This window comes from Gossypium raimondii, chromosome 1 (genome assembly GCF_025698545.1).
Source record: "Gossypium raimondii isolate GPD5lz chromosome 1, ASM2569854v1, whole genome shotgun sequence".
Taxonomy (NCBI): domain Eukaryota; kingdom Viridiplantae; phylum Streptophyta; class Magnoliopsida; order Malvales; family Malvaceae; genus Gossypium; species Gossypium raimondii.
In genome coordinates this window covers 2,695,145-2,702,620 of record NC_068565.1, presented here as the reverse complement: position 1 = coordinate 2,702,620, position 7,476 = coordinate 2,695,145, and positions in this window count along the sequence as shown.

Sequence of the window (7,476 nt, the reverse complement as noted above, 5' to 3'; positions counted from 1 at the left end):
TAACAATTCAATGCTTCATTTCCATTTCATTCAATTCATAATTTCCCATGTTCACAATCCAAATCAATTTCTCAATATACATTTCAATATCACCATTATTCTTTTAATTCAAATCATATCACTAGCAATAGAAATTTCCATTTACTTCTCATACAATTCAATATCATTAAGTTCAATACTAATACGTATTTACCATTTAACTCAACGTTTATCGATTATGCCATTCATTAACACATTTATGAAATTATTAATTTTGTAATGAAAACATCGCTTTAGCTTTTAATTTAGCTAAACTCGGATCATCATCAATCTCATAGTAACTATTTGAAATAAAACATTACATCATTTCTAATTCAACATTTATCGATTATTATCGAATATATGAACGATTTATACACAAGTCATTCATATATTTTCCAATTTTCCTCCCCTCTCCATTCCACATCCTTAATGTATAGAACACGCTTAATAACATTAACTATATTTTCACTATTTACTTATAAGTAAATTCAAATCTGTCTATCCAAGTTAGAGTCACTAAATTATTTATATCTTGAGTTATGAAACTCCAAATTAAGATCCATTAATTTTATCTGAAACTAGAATGACATATCTTCTTACCATAAATTTTTTAGAATTTTTGGCTTAGCCAATAAGTACAATTTATTCTTTAAAATCTCCCTTGTTTCACTGCTAGACAGTTCCGACCCCTCTTCACTAAAAATTAATTATCTCCTCGTACGGGATTTGGATGATGTTTCTGTTTGTTTCTCTTGAAAATATACTCATTCAGGATTTTAAATATATAAATTTAAGCCCCTAATTATTTTTATTAAATTTTTTATGATTTTCCAAAACCAGAATAGGGGAACCCAAAATCATTCTGACCTTGTCTCACAAAATTTATTATATCTCATAATTTACAATTCCATTACTTACACCGTTTCTTCTATAAGAAACTAGACTCAATAATATTTAATTCCATATTTTATTCATTCTCTAATTCGATTTTCACAATTTTTGGTGATTTTTCAAACTTGACCTACTACTGCTGTCCAAAACTGTTTTAGTGCAAAAATGTTGATTTCCATTTTACCCCAAATTTCACAGTTCATACAATTTAGTCTTTGCTCAATTAACCCCTCAATTAAACTAATTTTTCTCAATTAGTACTTTACCTAGACATTATAAGTTATTCATAATTATTGAAATTCAGAATTTTCTCATAAAACCCTAACTTCAAACTCTTTTACTATTAGGTCTCAAACATTCACTTTCTATTCAATTCTTTCAATAAAATCAGCATATAAACAATTTAAAGCTCTATTTCCATGCTGAATCATCATATACTTCCAACACATATTCATAGCAACTTTTAACTTCTTTCATAGAATCAAAAACTAATGAATTCAACAAGTGGGCCTAGTTGTAAAAGTCACAAAAACACAAAGATTTCAAGAAATAATCAAGAATTGAACTTATTTGCAGTAAAAATATGAAAAACCAGCTTAAGGAAACCCTTTTATGGTGTTTTTGCTGATGAGAATGTAGAAAAATAAAGAGAAATCTGGATAACTCCACTTGGATCCTAGCTTTATTAAGTAATTTTGCAATATTCCAATTTTGTCATTAATTCTCCTTACTTTCTTGCTGATTTTGGGCCAGTTCTTCATTGCTTAAAAAAAACACTTCTGACTCCAAGCACTTTTGGAAGAAAAGCTGTGAAGAAAAAGCTGCTTTTGGCTGAAATTTTTAGCTTTTCCTCTCCCAAAAGCACTTTTGGTGCTTAATTACTTTTTCACCCCTCCAATAATATAGTATTTTTTTCTTTGTGCTTAATTACAATTGTGTTAAAATCATTAATTAAAAATAAAAAATATTTTTTAAATACTAATTACAAATATTTAATGGTTATATTTAAATATTTAAAATATAGTTTATATATTCTAATTAAATTTTATAAATAATTAATATTTATTGCTTAAAAATATTTAAAATTTATATTACATATATTAAAATATTAACAACAAGTTATAATAATTTTTTATATTCTTACTAATATATAATAATATTAACTAATTTAAATATTATTTAAAGGCATATTTGTTACTTGATAATAACATGTCTAAAATGGACATTTTGTTTCTCAAAAGCACTTTTTGACAGTAATGCTAAACACTCAAATTTTAAACCAAACTTTTTAAAAGCACTCTTCAAAAGTACTTTTCCACAGAACTTTTCAAAAGCACTTTTCAAAAACAATGAAAAACTGGCCCGATCCAGCCCAAATAGACATTGGGTCTATTTGCCTTTTAAGCCCTCTTCCTTTTATCATTTAAGCTATTTAATCATTTCCCATAATTTTGTATTTGTTACAGTTTAGTCCTTTTTGTTCAATTAATTATCAGAACTTCAAAATTTCTTAACGAAACTTTAATACTAACTTTTTAACACTCCATAAATATTTATAAAAATATTTATGGCTCGGTTTAAAATCTTTGAGATCTCGATACCTCCTTTTTTTCTAATTATTTTAATATTTATTTCTAGTGCACTATTCACTATTTCAAAAATTTTCTTAACTTCACATTTAACTTAAACTCACTAAATTAATAATATTTTCTACTCGTTTGTCGGATTTAGGGATCTCGAATCACCGTTCTGACACCCCTAAAAATTCAGGCCATTTCATTTTTCCTCGTCGGATTTGTGGTCTTGAAACCATTGTTCTGACTAGACCCAAAATTGGGCTGTTTCATTGTTTCTCACTTCAAGCAAATATTCTTTTATTGTTTCCATTTCATTCATAATCATACGATACAGATAAATATTCTTAGATTCTTTTGTTCTTTGGATCTTTCTTCGTCCCTATAATAGGTCTCCAGATATCACTGATATGACTGACACTGCTATTGACTCAGAACCTCTTTTTGAGCAAGAGAGGTGTCTAGAGAAACCTTAGGACTTTGAAGATGACCGAGACTGTAGCTTGTCTCCTGATTTGTTAATAATGGTAGAACAAGATGAGAAACAGATCCTACCTTACAAATAATCAATGGAAACCATGGTTTTTCTCTATGTGAGGCATGGATGTCATTGGGCCGATCTCACCAAAAGCTTCTGGTGGTCATTGATTCATCTTTGTGGCCATCGATTCCTTCACTAAGTGGGTGGAAGTTGCTTCATATGCCAATGTCATAAAGCCGACAGTCAGCAAATTCTTGAAAAAAAGAAAAATCATATGTCGATATGGAATGCCAAAAAGGATCATATCCGACAATGCACTAAATTTGAACAACAGCATGATATCAAAAATTTACAGTCTGTTCAATATTAACACGATATCGCCCCAAAATGAAACGTAGTGGAGCCAAAAAAAAGAACCTCTACCGGGGCAACGAGTTTCTCTTTGGCTTATCGTGATTTTACCCATTGAAGTCGAGATTCCTTCTCTCTGAGTTTTTTTTGTATCCAATCCCGATTGAAAAGAAAGGTTTAAAGTTATCCGTCATGGTCAAATATACCAAAAACGAATGATGCGAGCTCACCAAAACGGTTCGCCCTAGAGAATTCCATGAGAGGGACCTGGTATCGAAGAAGATCCTTCCATACAAAAGGACTTCAGAAGAAAGTGGATGCCAAATCGAGAAGGACCTTATGTGGTAAAGAAGGCATTCTCTGGAGGAGTATCGATATTGACCAAGATGGATGGCAAGAACCTACCTAATCTTGTAAATTATAATTCAAGCAAGAAACGCTTCACTTAAAAAAAAGAAAAAAGAAAAGAAAAGAAAAAAAAAGGAGAGGCCAAGGTGAAAACCCGCAAAGGGCGCCTTGAGGCCAAATGGGTTTTGAATTGAAAGCCCAGGAATGGGCAATTCAAATTTTTGATTGAAGGTGGGGCATGCAGTAGTCTTACTATGCCTGAATTAGCAAGAAGGAGGGATGCTACATCTTGGGGCATCAATAAAGTCTTCTAGGACTTCTAAACATGTATCAAGTTCAAGGGGCCCTTGAGAGGTTTTGTGTAGAGAAACTAATCCTGCGATATCCGGGGCACCTGTTTTCATCTTATTCATTTCGTATCTTAGCAAAATTTGCTATCTTGATCAATTTATTCATTTCAAGCTTTGCTCTCAATAAAATTTCATCTTGTCCATTGTGATAATCTTTTTCAAGCATTTTTCATTGAAATAACAATTAATGGACTAATAATATTCAAGAAAAAGGAGTTTTGCCTATTACCCCGAAAGCTTCTAAATAGTACAAGATCCTGAAATAGGACTATTATTTAGAACTCTCCAAACCTAAGGGTTGGAAACATTTTTGAAAGAATAATCTAAATTGTGACTATTTTTTCGGGTTTTCTGTTAAAGATACCAGCTGAGCAAGAAGGCAGCGTAATACGTCAGTGATAGAACCTTGATGAACAACGAGTAATGATAACCTAAGCATTAAAAAAGGATCATTCTCAAAAAATGATAATCTATATGCATGTAAATATCATTCATACACACCTAGTTAGGAGCATTTGGTTCATTCTGATCATGACATCTTAATCACTACGCATAAATAGGTCCATGAAATGGATTCTACAGGTCATATCCCCTACAGAACAGATCAATGAAGTTACCCCTAAAGTTGCAGTGGGATGGATTGAAGTCATTATGGCAGATCTTATCTTCCTGAAGTTACAGTGGAGCAGACTGAAGCCACCAGCCTTATCTCCCTGAAGTTGCAGTGGAACAAACTGAAGACAGCGAATCTTATTTCCTTAGTGTTACGGTGGAACAGATTAAAGCTACAAATTATGGCGGATCTTATCTTCCTGAAGTTGCAGTGGAGCAGATTGAAGCCACCAGCCTTATTTCCCTGAAGTTGCAGCGGAGTAGACTAAAGACAGTGAATTTTATTTCCCTAGCATTGCAGTGGAATAGATTAAAGCTACAAATTATGGCGGATCTTATCTTCTTGAATTTGTAGTGGGGCATATTCAAGCCACCAGCCTTATCTCCCTAAAGTTGCAGCGGAGCAGACTAAAGACAGCAAATCTTATTTCCCTGGCATTGCAGTGGATCAGATTGAAGCCAGGAGCCTTATCTCCCTGAAGTTGCAGTAGAGCAGACTGAAGACAACAAATCTTATTTCCCTGGTGTTACAATGGAACAGATTAAAGCTACAAATTATGGCGGATCTTATCTTTCTGAAGTTGCAGTGGAGTAGATTGAAGCCACCAGCCTTATCTCCCTGAAGTTGCAGCAGAACAGACTGAAGACAACAAATCTTATTTCCCTGGCGTTACAGTGGAACAGATTAAAGCTACAAATTATGATGGATCTTATCTTCCTGAAGTTGCAGTGGAGCAGATTGAAGCCACCAGCCTTATCTCTCTAAAGTTGCAGCAGAGCAAACTGAAGACACCAAATCTTATTTCCCTGGCGTTGCAGTGGAACAGGTTAAAGCTACAAATTATGGCAGATCCTATCTTCCTGAAGTTGCAGTGGAGTAGATTGAAGCCACCAGCCTTATCTCCCTGAAGTTACAGCGGAGCAGACTGAAGACATCGAATCTTATTTCCCTGGCGTTGTAGTGGAACAGATTAAAGATACAAATTATGGCAGATCTTATCTTTTTAAAGTTGCAGTCAAGCAGATTGAAGCCACCGATCCTATCTCCCTGAAGTTGTAGTGGAGCAGATTAAAACCACAAATCCTATACCTTTGAAGTTGCAGTAGGTCAAATCAAATTTACCAAAGCCAAGTCTTATCTCCCTGAAGTTGCAGCGGAGTAGATTGAAACTACAAGTCTTATTTCTCCTTGAAGTTGTAGGGAAGCAGATTGACGTGACACTTCCTATACCCTTGAAGATGCAGTGGATTGGAATGAGGCTACTTGAAGAGGATGAAAACCAAGAAGTCGAGATTCGGCAGGACCAGTCAAAATTAACCCTTTTTAAAGTCTTTGCTCCATTCTCATTACACGACAACGAGCAAAGAGGGGCAGCTGTAATTTGCCAATTTTGGCTTGGGCCCAAAACCCAAAATAAATAGAAATAAAACCCAAAAAAATAATAAATAGTCCAAAATTACAGTCCAGCAGGCCTAATCAGACCAGCCCACTATTCAATCAAACCCAAATAGCCCAACAAAAAAATCCTAGCCCAATACCCTTAGCAGAAAAAACAAATTGCTAACCCTAGGTCTGCCGCACCTGGGTCTTTTGCCTTTGGCCGCTGCACTTCACCTCGACGCGTCGCACGCCTCTGCCACCACCTGCAACACGCAAGCAAAAGAAGACAACAGAAGCGAAAAGAAAGAAATAGAAGCAAACAAAAGAAAACAAAACAAAAACAAATATTGTACTTCGGCTATAAAAGCCCGAGCATCATTTTTGTAATTTTTTCAGACACACACTGATTTTGAAGACAATGAGATCTTTAAACAAATTCGAAAGAAAAAAGGTGCTTTATTTTTTTTTATATTTTTATAATTTAGAAATAAACAATAATAGAAAATAAAGGAAACCTTGTACTTTTAGCGCCGTGGACGGAGGTTTCTCCAATCTTGAAGGCGATCGAGCCAGTGGGATCGTTGAAAACCCTATCGGCGATGACGGAGAGTCAAAAAATCTCTTAATTTTTCTCCTTTTTTTCTTTATTTTCTCAAATTTTGGGAGCCCTTCGGGCCGTTTTAACCCCAAATCGGGGCTCTACTAAAAAAAGAACGAAAAGGGGGGGTTTTTAAACTTTCCAGCCACCGTGCACGACGGCGGTCGATCGGACTCTGGGATAGAGATCAAGGCTGAGAGGGAGGGGAGAGTGTTTCAAAATTTTTTTTTAAGGGAATGAGAGAAATGTGTTTTTTTAAATTTTTTTGGCTTAAATAGCCTAAATAAAACGACGCCGTTTTGGTCGGCGTCCTTAAGCCCCAAAACGACATCGTTTAGCCCTTTAACCCGAGCGCACGACCTGACCCGCCAGGGAGGATCCGCGCATTTTCGTTAAAGTGGCTGTTTGTGCAATAAGCCCCTCCGCCTTTGCGGCGTATTCAATGCGGCCTTTTTTATTTTTGATTTTGGCCACAAAGTTTTTCTTTCGATTCAATTTGGTCCTTAGACCATGCGCATATGCTGCTCCATAAAACGGCGTCGTTCAAATGACATGGGAATATTTCCCTTTAGGCCTACGCACATTTGCGCGTGTTTTGTTTTAATCCCTCGATCGACCTTATCTTTTATTTCTTTAAGAAATCCACCCTAAAGTGTTGCCCAGATTGCAATTTACTCCTGGGCAGCATACTGTCGACTTTTTTTATTTATTATTTTGTTTATTTACTTTACCTATTCACTTTTATTTATTATTTATTTATTACTTTTCCAACATTTTTCATTAAAAATAAATTTTAAAATAGATTATTATATTTGTATTGTCTCTATTATTATTATTATTATTATTATTTTGCTTGTTTCTTTATATTT